The sequence below is a fragment of the Scyliorhinus torazame genome, chromosome 10 (assembly GCF_047496885.1).
Source record: "Scyliorhinus torazame isolate Kashiwa2021f chromosome 10, sScyTor2.1, whole genome shotgun sequence".
Lineage (NCBI taxonomy): Eukaryota > Metazoa > Chordata > Chondrichthyes > Carcharhiniformes > Scyliorhinidae > Scyliorhinus > Scyliorhinus torazame.
The window spans coordinates 142217879-142235113 of NC_092716.1; the positions used below are offsets into that span (position 1 = coordinate 142217879).

The 17235-nt window shown below is 50.7% G+C and overlaps 1 protein-coding gene across 5 annotated transcripts in view; it reads right to left on the reverse strand.

The window, feature by feature from the left end:
- tspan4a (tetraspanin 4a) overlaps positions 1 to 17235 on the reverse strand; it is a 294538-nt gene that overhangs the window by 172746 nt on the left and 104557 nt on the right. The window lies entirely within an intron of this gene.

Below are 17235 nucleotides of genomic sequence, written 5' to 3' on the forward strand. Positions count from 1 at the left end.
AATGGAGTTACATTTGTTATCTTCAATCGAATGGGACATTCCCGGAATCGAGGGAGTTTTGGAAAATTAAAACCAATGTATCAACTATCTCACTAGCCACTTCTTTTAAGACCCAAGGAAGAAGTCCATCAGGACCCAGGCTCTGGTCAGCCCGCATCTCCAACAATTTACTCAGTACCACTCGTCTGTTGACAGTAATTTTCCTGCGTTCCTCCCTGTCTTTCATTTCCTGGTTTAAAGCTGTTTCTGGAATGTTACTTATACCCTCTTGTGGAAGGGAAATGAATGAGTTGCCAACTTAGAAGCATGCTGGGAAATGCATGACTATAGTTCAACACTGCTTTTGAATGAAAATAAGTAGGTCAAGTAACATAAATGAAATACTGCTTAATATTCTGGTCTCGGCCTTATTATGAAAACACATTGTCCTCCGAAAGATAAAATGTGTACTTGAGTTGTTTTTAGTCAAGGGCAAGAACATACGTACTACGTATTTCATCGTACGTACTTTCCAAGGTCTATTTAATATAAACATGCCTGTTTACTTCAAGCTATTATTTCAGACTATAAAGATATGCTTCCTTCAATCGAATCTCAGAGTGCAGTGCACTGGCTTTGCAGCTAGAGCACTCTCTCTCCGCACATTTATTTGTGTAAATAAATTTCCTTAAATCGAACCTCGAGGAATTTGTCTTTATTATGATTTCCACGACAAATTGACGTAGTCGTTGCAGTTTCCCTAATTTAACGGGACGTGAACCCCAAAACGATTCTCTAAACAGGACTCTCTCAGCTGAAAGGGAGAGAGCCATAGCGCGACCCCAGCTGAAAGGGGGGTCTGCTGCTCGGCAGCCTTAATTACTAGCCAGTGACTCATGCTAGGATGAGTTATTTTAATTAATAAATTAACAATAGCTGCATGGGAAGAAAAAAGGTGCCTTAGAGACTAAAATTTAAAAGAAAAAAGACTTTGAGGTTTGTGAAAGGATAAACACCAGTGTGCGCTCCCTGTAGTATTTGTAAATGATTTCCGCGGTCATTGTTATTGTTATATATATGTTCTAAAGTATTTTGCAGAAGGAACGATGAGCAATAAACTCGACGCCCCCTCACAGGTCGTCCCGAAGCCTCGGTAAAGACATCCGGAGCGAGAAAGAATGTGAACTCCTTAAAGAGGACAGATGAGGGAGTGAAAATGAGTAAGAAAATGAAAAGAAACAATCGTGCAGCAACGGAATGAGGTAGGAAAACCTATATGTCCCGCATAGGAATATAATGAAGCTGACCCCCTCTCGAAACAAAAAACAGGGGAGTAAAAGTAAATAGAAGATTAAGGTAAAAGCGTAACAGATGGGTTCCTGTAGAAAAAGGGAATTCAGATTTGTCCGTGGCCGTGAGATAAGGCTACCGGTTAACTGTAATATTTGTGAGCTGTGAGAATCTGTGTGTTTTGTTTAACCAATTAATTTTAGTCAAAGCATAAAGTGCTAAGTGCGTTGTATATTTTTATCGTCTATCATTGTGAGTCCGAGATAATAACTTAAGTGATTTTTTGAGATTTCTCTAATGAACTGAAACATATGGACATGAAAATCAGTTTAAAAGAAAGTGCCTTTCCGAATAAAATTAATTGAATATGAATAAGTTTTTAGATTACGTGAAAAGACGTAAATGCCATCATTCCAAGTTCTCCGCCCCTTAGGTTTTGCAGGAAACATTAACCATTTCAGCAGACAGTTGACCTTTTCTGAATTGACAAAGAAAAATATACATCTCTAAGAATAGCTAATGCCTATAAAATCAATCATTAGAAATTGACTTAAATGTGTGCTATTTATAGCACCCTCCCAGGGGATGTTTTGCTGCTTATAAAATACTTTACGGTGCATCTTGGCCAGCTTTGAAGGATGGGATTGCAGTCCCACCCGGCATAAATGGGGGCTGGGTTCCCAATAACGATAATCATTTGATTTAAGGAAATGAGTCCCTCGAACACTGGTTAGCAAATAGAGGGAAAGAGGCAATCACGCAAGGGGCCAAGAAGCATTTAACCCCCAGGAAAGCAGACAGACACTCTGCAAATTAGGAGCGGTAATACATTGCATTGATAATGGAATGTTTATAGAACTGTCTCAAATACGAGCTCACCAGTTGCAAAAGTTAATAACTTTTGAGCCTGTGCCCGATCGCTCTGTGTCTGTATTGTAGGCTGGCAGCTGAATGTTAACCCTTACAGTACCACTGTTATTTTTTTTTTAAATGTTTAAACTGCAGGAAGTCTTACAAAAGATTAATGAACCTTGGGCAAAGCTATTAAAACACCTGATAGAGTCCAGACAAGAGAGTATAGTGACCCATTGCACGGCTTGGTATGCTCGTGAGGATGAGCACGCATACAATTTACAAACACAAAGTCACTTAGGAAAGCAGACCTCATTGCATATCACTCCTTTTTATTTTTCGGTGTTGTGGGATTAGGAATGTTAGTACAGTTGACCCATAGTCAGAGGGACCTTTTTAGGATGGGTTTAACTTCAGAACCCCATTTAACATTGGCCGTAAGACATCCCGCTCAGGCAAAGCAAATAGGAGAAGTGATCAAAGAGGCCAAAGGAAAAAAGTAATATATGGGATTTATATTGAAATGAACGGACAAAATTGCCTGATAGAATTTTATGGCAAATAGGAGGGCAAAGTGACCTGGAAAGAGGAGCAGTGGCCCGCTACATTTGAAAGATAACAACCTCCCCGAGAGAGCCATCATTTACTCCCTTCAATCCTGGCCCAGGTACTGGCACATCTATGGGCCCCAACATAAAAATCATGTTGGAAAAGTACATTCTGCCCCAGCGCATAGGGTGCAGTTACAGAAGAACGTTGCCCTGCCCTGCTTAAAACTATACAGGTTGGCACCAGAAGCAGAAAAAGGGATAGAGGGAGTGATCAATGCACTATTACAGAAAGGGGTGCTGAAGAGAACACAAAGCCCCTGTAACACCCCTATACTCCCCATTCCAAAGGTAGGAAGACCCAACGAGTGGTGGTTTGTGCAAGATCTTATAGCCATCAATAAAATTGTATGAACCACCACTCGTTGGGTCTTCCTTATTACTCTCTGTTTTCTTAATTCAGACTAGCTTTCTCTCATGCTGTAATTTCCCGTCCTTATTAATCTTTTAGTCATCCTTTCCTGTTCCTTTTAATCTGTCCTATATTTAGACCTAACACCCAATTTGGGAAATCCTATGCCCTTTCTTTAGGTTTGATAATATCTTTGTAACTTTTTTTGTTAACCATGGATGGTAGATCCGTCCCTTGGACTTTTTCTTACTTGTTGGAATATGTCTAATTCTGTGCATTCTGAAATATCCATTTCTTCCACTGTATTTCCATTGACCTACCCCTTGACCTAATTTGCCAATTCACTTCAGTTAGCTCAGCTTTCATGCCCTCATAATTTTCCATATTTAAGTTTACAAACAAAGTCTCAGGCCCACTCCTCTCTCCCTCAAACTGAATGTAAAGTTAAATCATATTATGATCACTGCTACCTAGGATGCCTTCACAATGAGATCATGAATTACTCCCATCTCAATGCACAATACCACGTCCGATATAATCTGCTCACTGGTTGGCTCCAGAAGGTGCTATTCTAAGAAATTATCCTGAAAACATTCTATGAATTCCTCATCTAGGCTCCCTTTGCCCATCTGACTTTTTCTAATCCAAATGTAAATTAAAATCTCCCATGATTATTGTTGCGCCTTTCTGACAAGCTCCAATTATTTCTTCCTTTAAGCTCCCCTCTACCATATGGTTATTATTAGGGGGCCTATACATAACTCCCACAAGTGGCTTCTTGCCTTTACCATTCCTCACATCTCTACCCAAACCGTTTGCAACTCCTGGTTTCCTAAACTTAGGTCAGTCCTCCGTATTGTGCTGATGCAGTCTTTCATTAACAGATCAGTCTTTGCCTCTGTCTCTCTCTTACTCTCTCTGTCTCTACCTCTATCTCTCTCTCTCTAGCTCAGTCCAAATCTCTCTCTCTCCATCTCATCTCTATCTTAGTCTCTCCTGCTTTCTCTATCTCAGTCTATTTCTCTCTCTCTCTATCTCAGTCTAGATGGGTGGGTGATTGGACATAGCTGTCAAGGGTGGGGTTAGGATGGGGATGAGGATGTCAGCTGTAAGGTTGTGTTGGGGTGAATTTGAGGGTGGAATGGGGGTGGTGGTGAGGTTGGGGGCTAGAAGGTTAGGTGGGATTGTGGTGGGGATAGGACTAATGGGAATGGAGGTGGGAATGGTGCTGTGAGAGTGGTAGAGGGGATGTAGAGGTGGGGCTCGGGTAGTTGGTGTGGGCCTGTGGGAGTGGTGCAGTTGTAGAAGGTGAGGCAGTGGGATTTGGTGTGGGACTGGGAGTGGGTGTGGGGCAGTGGGAATGGGTGTGGAGCAGTGGGAGTGTGAGTGGGTGCAGGACTGTGGGTATGGGGCAGTGGGAGTGGGTGTTGTAAGGATCCTCATGATTAAACCTTGCTACCCCTGTTTAACGTTGCTTTCCTCGTGTAATTCTTTTATTTTCTGTTCTGCTGGCTTCTACAGACCTTCAGTTTATAAACAAGGACACCCCAGTGTACTGCTATTTAGACTGATCCAAGAACACCCCCTCAATACAACGGGCGCGAGTCTCCGATCGCGGGACAGAGTGTCCGCGCCGTCGTGAACGCCGGCGCGTTACACGACGGCGCAAAATGGGCGCGGGCACTAGTGATTCTGTCCCGTAGAGGGGGCCAGCAAGGCGCTGGTGCGGTTCACGCCGCCCCAGCCTCACTTCCTGGCACGCACTGGGGGCGGCGGCAACCTGAGCATGCGCAGTGGCAACACGCCAACCCGCGCATGCGCGGTGGCTGTACGGAACGCATCGGCCCCGACACAACATGGCGCGGGGGTTCTGGAGCCGGACGCGCAACAAAGTAGGCCCGAGGGGGGGGGAAGAGGACGGCCCGCCAATCAGAGGGCCCCGATCGCGGGCCAGACCCCATCGGAGCCCCCCCCCCTGCCCCCGGGGACGGAGCCCCCCTCCGCCCCCCACAGGCCACCCCCCGACCCTTCCCGCAGAGTTCCCACCGGCATCGACCAGGTGTGGATGGCGCAGGCGGGATTCTGCTTTTTCCGCGCGGCCCATCCAGGCCAGAGAATCGGCGGCCCGGCCTGGTACAGTGGCCCGCGACCGGCGGCGTGCCAAACGCGCCGGCGCAAATGGCGCCGATTCTCCGCACCTCGGAGAATCACGCGCCGGCGTCGGGGTGGCATGGCGCGATTGCAGCGATTCTCCGGCCCAGCGCGTTTTTAAGGCATGGTCCAGTGATGACACATGGTGATAGACTTGGCTGACAGCCAATCCACTGCTTTGCTGTCCCGGGTGTTGCCTGATCCTTGATCCTGACTGGTGTTGGGAGTTCCGGAAGATTCTGACAAAGAAGGCAGACTCCATTTTGAATTGGTTTTCATTTGCTCTAGGAGATTGAGAGGACGCACGTTTGGACTCTCTCTCTCTGCCATTTTATGCCTGGTAATTAAGGCTCTCTATCTTGCAGCCTGTAAAGGTTTCACTTCTGATTAAAAGACACAGTACTGACAGCTTTATCTTGAGACCGCTCTCTCGAAAGGTCTTGATGAAAAGACCATTGACTCTCTCCACTACAGCAAGTTAAAACCGACGGTCGATAGGCAGAGTGGTCGGAAAACCTTCATTTAGATTCTCAGGAAGATAATTCTAATATTATCTCAGTGAGAGTGAGAGTCGATCTGGTGGAGGCTGTCAGGATTGAATCGACCTAAGGGGGGGGGATCTTCAGTGTGAAGACCCCAATTACTAAACGTGAAATTACTCCCCAGAAGAATTCGTATAGCCTGTGAGGTCTGATTGAAGGCATACCAGAAGGTCCAATCCAACCAGTGGGTTTCAATACTCCGCCTCCCGAGAAGATAGCCCCCTACAAAAACAACAACTTCAGCAGCAAATACACCCATCTTTTAATCCTCATTATTTTGATCCTTCCCTCCAGTTGTCTGTCCTGTGTTGTGGAGGTAGAAGGTAGAATGGTAAATGGGGGGAATAATTAGATTAGTAGGCTTTTGTTCTAATTACATGTTTGCCACTATTACATGTTTATCTCTGTTCTTTTTATAAATAAAGCTATTACATTTTACTTACAAATCTGGGGCCTGTAAGTTATTGGAGCAGTCAAGAGTCAAAGATCTCAGAAAATATATACAGATTATTGGTTTAAAAACTGACGAATGTGAGATAAAATAGTTAGTTTAAATATATTAGTTACAGTAATGTAGATGTAGGCCGGTCTAATTCTGGTGAGTTCACAGACAAAGGATTTCAGAAAGCATGGCAAGGAAGGGGGAGGGGTGTCTGGTAGAGGAGGAGAAAGGGATGCTGGGTAACAAGAGGCCAGGGTTAAGGAATGAGAAGTGAGCCAATTAGGATGTATGGCCAGGTCAGGAGGGGTATAGGATGACCTATGGGAATCGTGTATGTGAAACTTGATGCCATTTGAATGTATTTGTAGAGATTCCTTTGTCTCCAATAGCACTCGATTCGGAAGACCCTGGAGGCAGCTTGTGTTCTGGGTTTTTGTGAAGCGAGTCAGACGTGCAAGTTGGTTAAAAATAAATAATACTATGCCTACAAATCCATCTAGAGTTTTATTGAGGCCAGACTGACGGGTAAAGAATTCAACATTTGTCAAAACCAGAGACCCAGAGTAATGCTCTGGGGTCTCAGGTTCAAATCTCTCCACTGCAGATCTTGAAATTTGAATTCAATAGCAATCTGGAATTAAAAGTCTAATGATGACCATGAAACCATTTCGATTGTCATGAAAAGCCATCTGGTTCACTAATGCTCTTTAGGAAAGAAAATCTGCCATCCTTACTCGGTCTGACCTACATGTGACTCCAGACCCACAGCAATGTGGTTGACTCTTAACTACCCTCTCAAGGGCATTTAGTGATAGGCAATAAATGCTGGCACAGCCTGCGACACCCATGTCCCATGAACGAATAAAATAAAAAAAATCACTTGTATTGGGACTCCAGCCTGTGGGGCTGAAATTGACTGCGAATTAGCCCAGGGTGTCCTAACGGTGTGAGGCAGTGGGAGTGGGAGTGGGGCAGTGGGAGTGGGTGTGGGGCAGTGGGAGTGGGTCTCTACTGTTCATCAGGGTTGGGGTGGTGGGATTGTGAGAATTTAATAACGTGAAGCCAACATGTTGGCTGATTTCTGAGTACCAACGTTGGATATGAGGAAAAAGTGAGACTATCTGACACGAGTCTTTCAGAATTAGAGTTGTTTGATCTTCTCCAGAAGTTAGCACCAGAACACAAGAATTAGAAACCATTCATCCTCTCGAGCCTGCTTCTCCACTCAATAAGGCCACGGCTGATGTGGCCAGAACTCTAATTTCCTGCCTGTCCCCAATGACCCTCGACTCACTTGTCGACCAAAAATATTAATTCAAACTAGAAAATATTGTGGCTGACGAATATTGGTAACGACATCGGCAAAGTGAGGACATCGGCAAAGTGAAGACACCGGCAAAGTGAAGACACCGGCAAAGTGAAGACACCGGAAAAGTGAAGACGCCGGCAAAATGAAGACACCGACAAAGTGAAGACACTGGCAAAGTGAAGACACTGGCAAAGTGAAGACACCGGCAAAGTAAAGACACCGGCAAAGTGAGGACACCGGCAAAGTGAAGACACCGGCAAAGTGAAGACACCGGCAAAGTGAAGACACCGGAAAAGTGAAGACGCCAGCAAAATGAAGACACCGGAAAAGTGAAGACGCAAGCAAAGTGAAGACACTGGCAAAGTGAGGACACCGACAAAGTGAAGACACCGGAAAAGTGAAGACGCCAGCAAAATGAAGACACCGGCAAGGTGAAGACACCGGAAAAGTGAAGACACCAGCAAAATGAAGACACCGGCAAGGTGAAGACACCGGAAAAGTGAAGACGCCAGCAAAATAAAGACGCCAGCAAAGTGAAGACACCAGCAAAGTGAAGACGCCAGCATAGTGAAGACACAAACAAAGTGAAGACGCCAGTAAAGTGAAGACACAAACAAAGTGAAGACGCCAGTAAAGTGAAGACACCGGCAAAGTGAAGACACCGGTAAAGTCAAGACGCCAGCAACGTGAAGACGCCAGCATATTGAAGACACCGTGTAGCCATCTGGGATGGCCACTTACAATAAGAAACATGGATGGTCGCAAAGCATAACGGGAAAAATGGACAATGTAAGGTTCAGGCAGGCACAGAGCCTGAATGTATATTTGTGAGTGAAGAATCCACACAGTATCGAAACCCCCAACCGATTAGCATTTTGATGGCCCATCTCCGTAAGACAAAGGACTGATACTTGAGCAACCAATACAATCCCAGACATTTCGGCGCCACTCCCTGTACCCAGGAAGCATCAACAACAGGGTCAATGACCGCTTAGGACACGCCCAGCCATCAAGACACCCGCCCCTTTATTGGCTCATATCGAACACAGTGATCAAGAACTACCCAATTAGTGGGGTCCAAACCAAAGGACCGCCTAAAAGAGTGCGAAACTCCCCAAGGATAAAGAGAGAAACCGCCATGCGATCGATCTCTCTTGGACCTGGCGCTCCGGCAACGTCTACTTCCAATTGCAGCACCACCAGAAGCAAGTTCAAGTTCAACGCCCGCTACCAGACGGATGAGCCCAGCTGAGCAGCAGTTACTTCTACAGACTTGATAGCTCCAGATTTGAACAACGGCCACTGTTCCTCTTACCTAAGCCAGGTGCCTGAAGTTAAGTACAGATTGTCATAGTTGATAGGTGTAGTTTAACTAGTAGTGTCTATGTTGCATGATTAATCTTGTGTGTTAATAAGGTACCCTTGATCTTGAACTAACTAACTGGTGTTTGGCTCTTTCGTCGATACCCAGTTGAACCTTGTGGTTGTATCATTTGATACCTGCCGACTCTGAGCAATATAATATTGATATCCAAAGAAGGAAGGGCAACCTTATTGACGGCCTTATTTACAGTCGGTAAAAAAAGGCAACAACCGGTAAAGTGAAGACGCCAGCAAAGTGAAGATGCCGGCAAAGTGAAGACGCCGGCATAGTGAAGACACCGGCATAGTGAAGACGCCGGCATAGTGAAGACGCCGGCATAGTGAAGACGCCGGCATAGTGAAGACGCCGGCAAAGTGAAGACGCCGGCAATGTGAAGACTCCAGCACAGTGAAGACGCCGGCAAAGTGAAGACGCCGGCAATGTGAAGACTCCAGCACAGTGAAGACTCCAGCACAGTGAAGACGCCAGCAAAGTGAAGACGCCAGCAAAGTGAAGACGCCGGCATCGTGAAGACACCGGCAAAGTGAAGACGCCGGCAATGTGAAGACTCCAGCACAGTGAAGACGCCAGCAAAGTGAAGACGCCAGCAAAGTGAAGACGGCAGCAAAGTGAAGACGCCAGCAAAGTGAAGACGCCAGCATAGTGAAGACGCCAGCATAGTGAAGACGCCAGCATAGTGAAGACGCCAGCAAAGTGAAGACACCAGCACAGTGAAGACTCCAGCACAGTGAAGACTCCAGCACAGTGAAGACTCCAGCACAGTGAAGACTCCAGCACAGTGAAGACTCCAGCACAGTGAAGACACCAGCAAAGTGAAGACGCAGCAAAGTGAAGACGCCAGCAAAGTGAAGACGCCAGCATAGTGAAGACGCCAGCACAGTGAAGACGCCAGCACAGTGAAGACGCCAGCACAGTGAAGACGCCAGCACAGTGAAGACGCCAGCACAGTGAAGACGCCAGCACAGTGAAGACGCCAGCACAGTGAAGACGCCAGCACAGTGAAGACGCCAGCACAGTGAAGACACCAGCACAGTGAAGACGCCAGCAAAGTGAAGACGCCAGCACAGTGAAGACGCCAGCACAGTGAAGGCGCCAGCATAGTGAAGATGCCAGCACAGTGAAGACGCCAGCACAGTGAAGACGCCAGCACAGTGAAGACGGCAGCAAAGTGAAGACGCCAGCACAGTGAAGACGGCAGCAAAGTGAAGACGCCAGCACAGTGAAGACGCCAGCACAGTGAAGACGGCAGCAAAGTGAAGACGCCAGCAAAGTGAAGATGCCAGCAAAGTGAAGATGCCAGCAAAGTGAAGATGCCAGCACAGTGAAGAGGGCAGCAAAGTGAAGATGCCAGCACAGTGAAGAGGGCAGCAAAGTGAAGACGCCAGCAAAGTGAAGACGCCAGCAAAGTGAAGACGCCAGCACAGTGAAGACACTAGCGAATCCTTAAGGTTAAAAGAGTTCACTCTGTACCAGGCTAAGGATTGTGGGAGCAGCAAGGCGCTCCAGTAAAGAGCTGGCACAGGCGGTGATTGGACAGTGGCTGTTGCTAAGTCTTGAACACAGTCCCGTGTCATGCTCCTGAGAGAAATATGACCTTTGAGAGAGTCACGATTCCTTGAGCACGCGTGACCAAAAAGACAGTGGGGTGAATTGTCCATTCCGCGGGCGGGATTTTCCGTACCGCCTACAGCGCAGGTTCCCGCGGGTTTCTCTGTGGCATGGGATGCCTACAAAGATAAATTCATTGGCCAGCGGTGGGAATGGAGAATCCTGCTGCCAGCGATGGCGCACCCTCAAGAAACGCCAGTGATTGATTAATGCCTGTCCTGTGAGTATGTGACTGGAAGCATGGTCGGTGCTGTATAAGAAGGAGGACAAAAGAACTTCTGGAGTGACAATCTGCAGGAATAACCATCAGAAGAAACAGAATCCTGGGTCTGAGACACAGAGAGCACTATGGAAGCCACAAAGAGGGAAACTGATAGTTTTGCCCCTTAACGGGTGGTATTTACGTCCAAGCCGTGGGTTCTGATACTTTTTGTAGAAGAGATTTGATACTTTTTGTAGTGCAGTTTTGATACTTTTGTGATTACCTGCTAAGGTACAATGAAGGAGATTGTTGTACAATCATTTGTGAGAAGGAGTGTTTTGTCTGTTACGCTAGTTGACCCAGCCACCACTTTCTCAGACTAATGACCCTCGGAGAAAAAATAAACTCTTCTTACTTCAGTCTTAAATCGGGCCCGCTAATTTTCAAACTGTGCTCCTTTATTTCAGATTCTCCCACATGGGGAAACAACCTCTCAACATTCACTCTGTCAAGTCCGCACAAGATCTTACATGATTCATCTCGCGTTCTTCAAAACACCAATGAGTATAGGCGCAAGCTTTCCTCATAAGACAACCCTTTCACCCAAGGAATCATTTGAACAAACTTCTGGTGCGGGATTCTCTGAGCCCGCGCACGGTTGGAGAATAGGTATTTACGCCGGAACGGCCCGCGACGCCGTTCCTGCGGCGTTTCACGAATCTCCGCTGCCCCGAAAATCACGCATTCGCGCCGTACGCTGCACGGCCCGGAGAATCGCGGGAGGTGGCCCAATGACCCCCAACGACAGCATGTTCCAAAGTCCCGACGGCGTGGTTCTAACACAAATAGAAAATCGTCGGGCTGGCGAAACGGGCACGGCCGTGGCTGCTGAGGGAGGGGGTGGGGGGGGGGGGGGAGAGAGGGGGAGGCCTTCCAGGGTCGGGGGGTGTTGGGGACGGGGGGAGACAGTCGCGGCAGCCGGGAAGCGCCCGCCATGACAGGGCTGTGCCAACGGCACTGACGCCATTACGGCGGCAATGCTGATGGGCATCCACACCGGGTGCTGTCTCAGCGCAGGCCTCTCGGCTGTTTGACGGGTGCCGGACCTTTCACGGGGCACCCACCCAGCCGGCGGCACCCACCAGCGGGTAGATCCAGGGCTGCACCCATGGCAGCCCCCAGTTAGGGCAGTGCCATAAACGGTGGCCCTGGCAGGAGGGACAGACGACAGGAGTCGGGGCGCCGAGGGCTCAGGGGTGGGGGGGCATGCGTGGCTGGGGCGCGAGTTGCCAACCTGGGCGACCATGTAGCCCATGGCACCTGGTTGTGGAGGGGGTATGCACGATGATAACAATTTGTCTACCGCCACCCCCTGCAGATCATAATGTTTGGGCATCTTCTAATGATGTTGGCCGCCGTGGCGGGGCCGCTGCCCTGCATGAAGCCCTGTGGGAGCTGGAGCAGGGGCGTCTCAGAGAGGAGGCGGATGCTGCAGCAGAGGAGCGGGCCGCAGAGGGGCAGGTGGCAGCCGCTCAGGCTGGAGGGCTGCACGCCTGACAGGCCGAGATGGAGGAAGAGGAGGACCAAGCTGAGGGGGAGCCACAGGACGAGGATCCCGATGAGGAGGCGGAGGGGGAAAGGGGGGAGGAGGTGGTGCCACGGAGGCGCCTAATAAGGCCTCGCGTGTACCGGCGCCACATGTCCTCCCAGGAACTCCCGGACCGGGCAGGCAGGAGGAGACTCCGGATGAGCCGGAAACCGCCGCCCATATCTGCCACATGATGGCACACCTGGCATACACCTGGCACCGCGTGGGTCTGGGTGGGGACACCCTCTCCAGATGGGCGTCAAGGTGACGGTCGCCCTGAATTTCTACTCGACAGGGTCGTTCCAGTCGCCGAATGGGGACCTGTCAGGCATCTCCCAGGCGTCGGTGCGCAGGTGCATCCGTGTGGTGACTGACGCCCTGTAACACCTTGCGGACAGGTACATTCAGTTCCCTGTGGACCACGCCCACCAGGATGCCCGGGCAGCGGGAGTCGCTGCTGTCGCAGGATAACCATGGTACAGGGGGTCATCGATGGGGTGCATGTCGCCATGCAGCCACCGGCGGATAACAGGCCGATATTCAGGAACAGGAAGGGATACCACTCCATCAACATTCAGGTGGTCTGTGACCACCAGATGAAGATCCTGCACGACTGCGGCCAGTACCCGGGCAGTGTGCATGACTCGTTTATCCTGGCACAATCATTCATCCCCAGCATGTTCGAGGGACGTCATCCCCGGGTGCGGGGCTGGTTGCTGGGCACCAGTGGTTACCCTTTGCGGTCATGGCTGATGACGCCTATACGGAGGCCACAGACTGAAGCGGAGACCCGCTGCAATGATGCCCATTGTGCGACCAGGGGTGTGGTCGAGAGGTGCTTCGGGGTGCTGAAGATGCGCTTCAGGTGCCTGGACTGCTCTGGAGGGGCCCTCCAGTACGAGTCAAGGAGGGCCGGCCGCATCGTTGTGGTCTGCTGCGTCCTCCACAATATAGCACAGCAGAGGGGCAATGGGCTGGAGGAGGAGGAGGAGATGGAGGGGGAGGGGGAGGATTACGATGAAGGGCACGCCTCTCCAGATGAGATGGGGGGGGAGGGGGCAATGTACGGGCCATGGGGGCTGGACATGGACGGGAGGCTGCACTACACCGCCGGCAGGGCCAGCGAGCACGGGCTGAGTTAATAGTTGCACCAACTAGGGGGGGGGGGGTTTGCTGAGCAGGGGCACGGACACCACAGTACGGCACCTCCTCACCACCCACCACCCTCATCTCCCACAACACCCATGAGACTCACGTCCCCCACCACCGACTAACCTTAGGTCCCACAGCACCGCATCACCCGCAAGCACACCACCCCTCCATTACACATCCACCTGCGGCACAATGGGCTGGGCTCACATAGTTGCTAGTGACAGCGGGTCTGGTCCATGCCATGGGGAATGATGACATCCCGCTCTGCGATGAGCTCTGAGCTCCACATTGTTAGAGAATATCCCATGGCCACAGTAACACCCTCCACCTGGGTGGTCTCTGTATGCGGGCTGGACACTGCATCACATGGCCCTATCGTTTCGCTGGGGACGAGAGGCACGCTCGTCACACCCACCAGGGCTCAACGTTCCATCACCCCTCACCCACAGTGGCACCCATTTCCTGCACCACCCCCGCACGCATCGCACAGAGCACAGATGCAGCTTTCATCGGTGGTACACAGTGTGTTTAATTACAAACGTTATACAACATGTGCCCTCGCCCCTATAACTAAGCTGTGCTCTGCACCCGTGCCAACTTACTAGGCCTTACCGGCCCTATCACTACATCTCGGTGTTTCCCCAGATGGTACAGCAGACGTGCAGGTGGATAGCTGAGGCTCCTGCGACTAGGGCCCCCTTTGGCGCTCATTTCCTGGGCCCAGCCTGGATGGGCCAGGCTGCACCTCAGGCATCCTGGCTAGTTTGGTAACATCCTGTTCCGCCCGCTGCCCACCAGATACACCAAGGACAGTAGGGGTGGGGGGGTGGAGTCCAGGGTGCTGCGATGTTCCAGGACCTCCCCTGCAGGAGTCACCAGCATGGGCCCCAGCCCCTCCTCCTCCCTCGGGGTGCCCGATGGCCCCCGGGCCTCTCCATGGGACGGGGGTGGAGCCATCCCCCGAGGCAGCCCCGACACCTGGCGCAGCCAATCCTGGAGACCAGCTGTGGTATCGACGAGGGTCTGCACATTAGTGGCCATGGAGCTCAGGGAGTTGGCCATCCCTGCCTGGGTCTGTGCGACGCCAGCCAGCACCTGGCCAATGGTGCCGATGCTCTCAGCGATGGCCTGCTGAGACTGTGCCACGGTGAGGAGTGCCGCCGCAATCTGCAGCTGGCTCTGGCTCATGGCTGCCTGTGAGTGGGCAGCCCTGTCCTGGGCCACGGGCGCCGCCTGCACAGAAAGCCCCAGGCTTTGCATAACCTGATCCATGTCCGACACTGTCGTTCCCATTGCTTCCACCGCAGACGCCACCCGTGCGGTTTCGGCCTTGGTGCCAAGCATGATTGGCACCATTCCCTGCTCCTGCACGCAGATGCACTCCTCCACCTGCGTCAGCAGGTGCTGGAAACCGGCCGTCATCCCATTCTCTCGTCCCTGGGTCTCTGACTGCATCGGGTCTATAGGTGGATGTGGAAATCCCAGAAAATTGGGACATGTCTGGGCGGCAGCTGGACCTGGCCTGCCCTCTGACCGTCCGGCCCCTCGGCTGCTCCTACCTCCACCTGCTGTACCAGAGCGGCTGTGTGGTGCGCACCAGTGAGTGTCCCAGGAGTCTCTTATCACTAACGAGACCAACCGAGGTGATAGTCTCTGCGATGGTGGAGGGTGACGGAGGTAGCAGTGACAGAAATTCTAAGTCTGTGTCCTCATCAGAGCCAAAGTCTGGGGTCTCCAGTGTTGTCTTGTGTGGCATTCCTGATCCCTGTTTGTCCGTCCTCTGTGTGTCCATCCTCTGTGTGTCCGTGTCCTGGGTCTCTGTGTCCTGGGTTTCCTTGTCGGGTATAGAGCTGCTGTGACGGCTGCCCTCCCCGTCGGTGCTCGAGTCCCTGGGGGCCACCGGCCCTGGCACTGGCTGGGGCCGCTGGATGGGCCGGGACCACCGCCGGCTGGTCCTGTAAAACTCAAGACAGCATGTAAGGTTAGACAGGCGGATGGGGGCGAGGTGAGAGATTGGGGTGAGGGGATAGGGTGAGGGGTAAGGTGAGGGAGTGGGGTGAGGGGGTGCGGTCTCACTTGGTGGCGCGCCTCCGATCTGGGCAGCAGGAACCACCCGGTCCTCGGGTCCGCCAGCGAGGTCCAGTGCCCTCTGCTCATGCACGGTGAGGGGCTGCAATATAGATGTACCCTCTCCGGTTTCCTCCCACTCCCTGCGGTTGTGGCCGTTCTTCTCCTGGCCGGGGGGGGGGTGCGCACACAAACATCAATACTGTTAGGCGGTCCGATGCATGCAGCCCAGCAGTTGGGTCTATGATGGCATAGGTGCAAAGGGCACCTGGCCAATGCGGCAGGCATGGGTGGGTGCAGCCATGTGGGTCAGGGTGGGGGTTGTACCGTCCCCCTGGGGTGGGGGGCGGGGCGTGTCACATGTGTGGGGGGTAGAGGAGTTGGTGCCATGGCACAGTGCTGGGTATTCACCCTGGTTGCCCTGAGTAGGTTGTGCAGCTTCTTAAGGCACTGCTCGCCTGTCCTGGGTGTCGGCCTGACAGCGTTGACGGCCTCTCCAACCTCCCGCCACAAACGCAGAACGGTGTTGCCTGGGGTCCTGCGGCCAGGTCCTGGGTACAGAGCCCCCCTCGTCTGCTCCACGGCATCCAGGAGCATGTCCAGTTCGCCATCATGGAACCTGGGCACTGCACGGCAGGCAGCCATCCTCCCTCCGACGGCTGTGTGTGTGGGAGGGGGGGGTTGTTTCTTTAAGGCGCCACGGCGTCGCGTCAATGACGCGACCCTGTATCGGACACCGATCGTAGGCCACTCCCCCGCGCTTCTCATGGCGCCCGTGCTGAACCCTTGTGGGCTGCTGAATTGGTGGGCTATGGGGCCCGTTGACACCGTCGTAAATGCTCCGGTATTTATGACAACGTCAACACTTAGCCCCATTATAGTCCCATGTATGTGAAATTCAAGCATGTTATGATCACTGCTACCTAGAGGTCTCTTACTATGAGGTCATTAATTAAATCTGCATCATTGCACACTACTGGGTCCAGAATAATCTCTGGTTGACTCCAGAACATGCTGCTCTAAGAAATTGTCCGGCAAAGACTCTATTAACTCATCTTCCAGGTTACCTTTGCAGATCTGATTTGTTCAATCTATCTGTAGATTAAAATCACCCATGGTTACTACCATACCTTTCCTACAAATGCCCATTATTTCTTCCTGAATATACCATCTCCCAGTGTAGTTACTGGTAGGGGACCTATGAACTACTGCCAAAGTGACTTCTTACCTTTCCTATTTCTTCTTTGTATTTAAATTGATTCTACAACAAGGGTAATCTCACTCTATTGTAATCCTTAATAAACCGAGCTACCCCACCACCTTTCCCGAGCATCCTGACCTTCCTATGTGTCAAGTACCCTTCAATATTCAGGTCTCAACCTTGGTCACCTTGCAGCCACATATCTCTAATAGCTATCAGATCACCTATATTTATTTTTATTTGAGCTGATAATTCATCTGGTTTGTTACAAATACCACATACACTCAGATACAGAACCTTTAATTCTGTCTTTTTACTATTTTCTCTGCCAGAAGACTTTTATTTCCTTCATGGTTCTTCTGCAAGAACTTTAACTGAGCGATAGATTCCAGATTTATTGCTTTACTGATTGTTTTATTGATTTATTTGGGACATTAAGAATTAATGCAGTACATTTTATAATTCAGCGCATAGACAGAATCTACAAGGTCAATGTGACTCCAGTTTC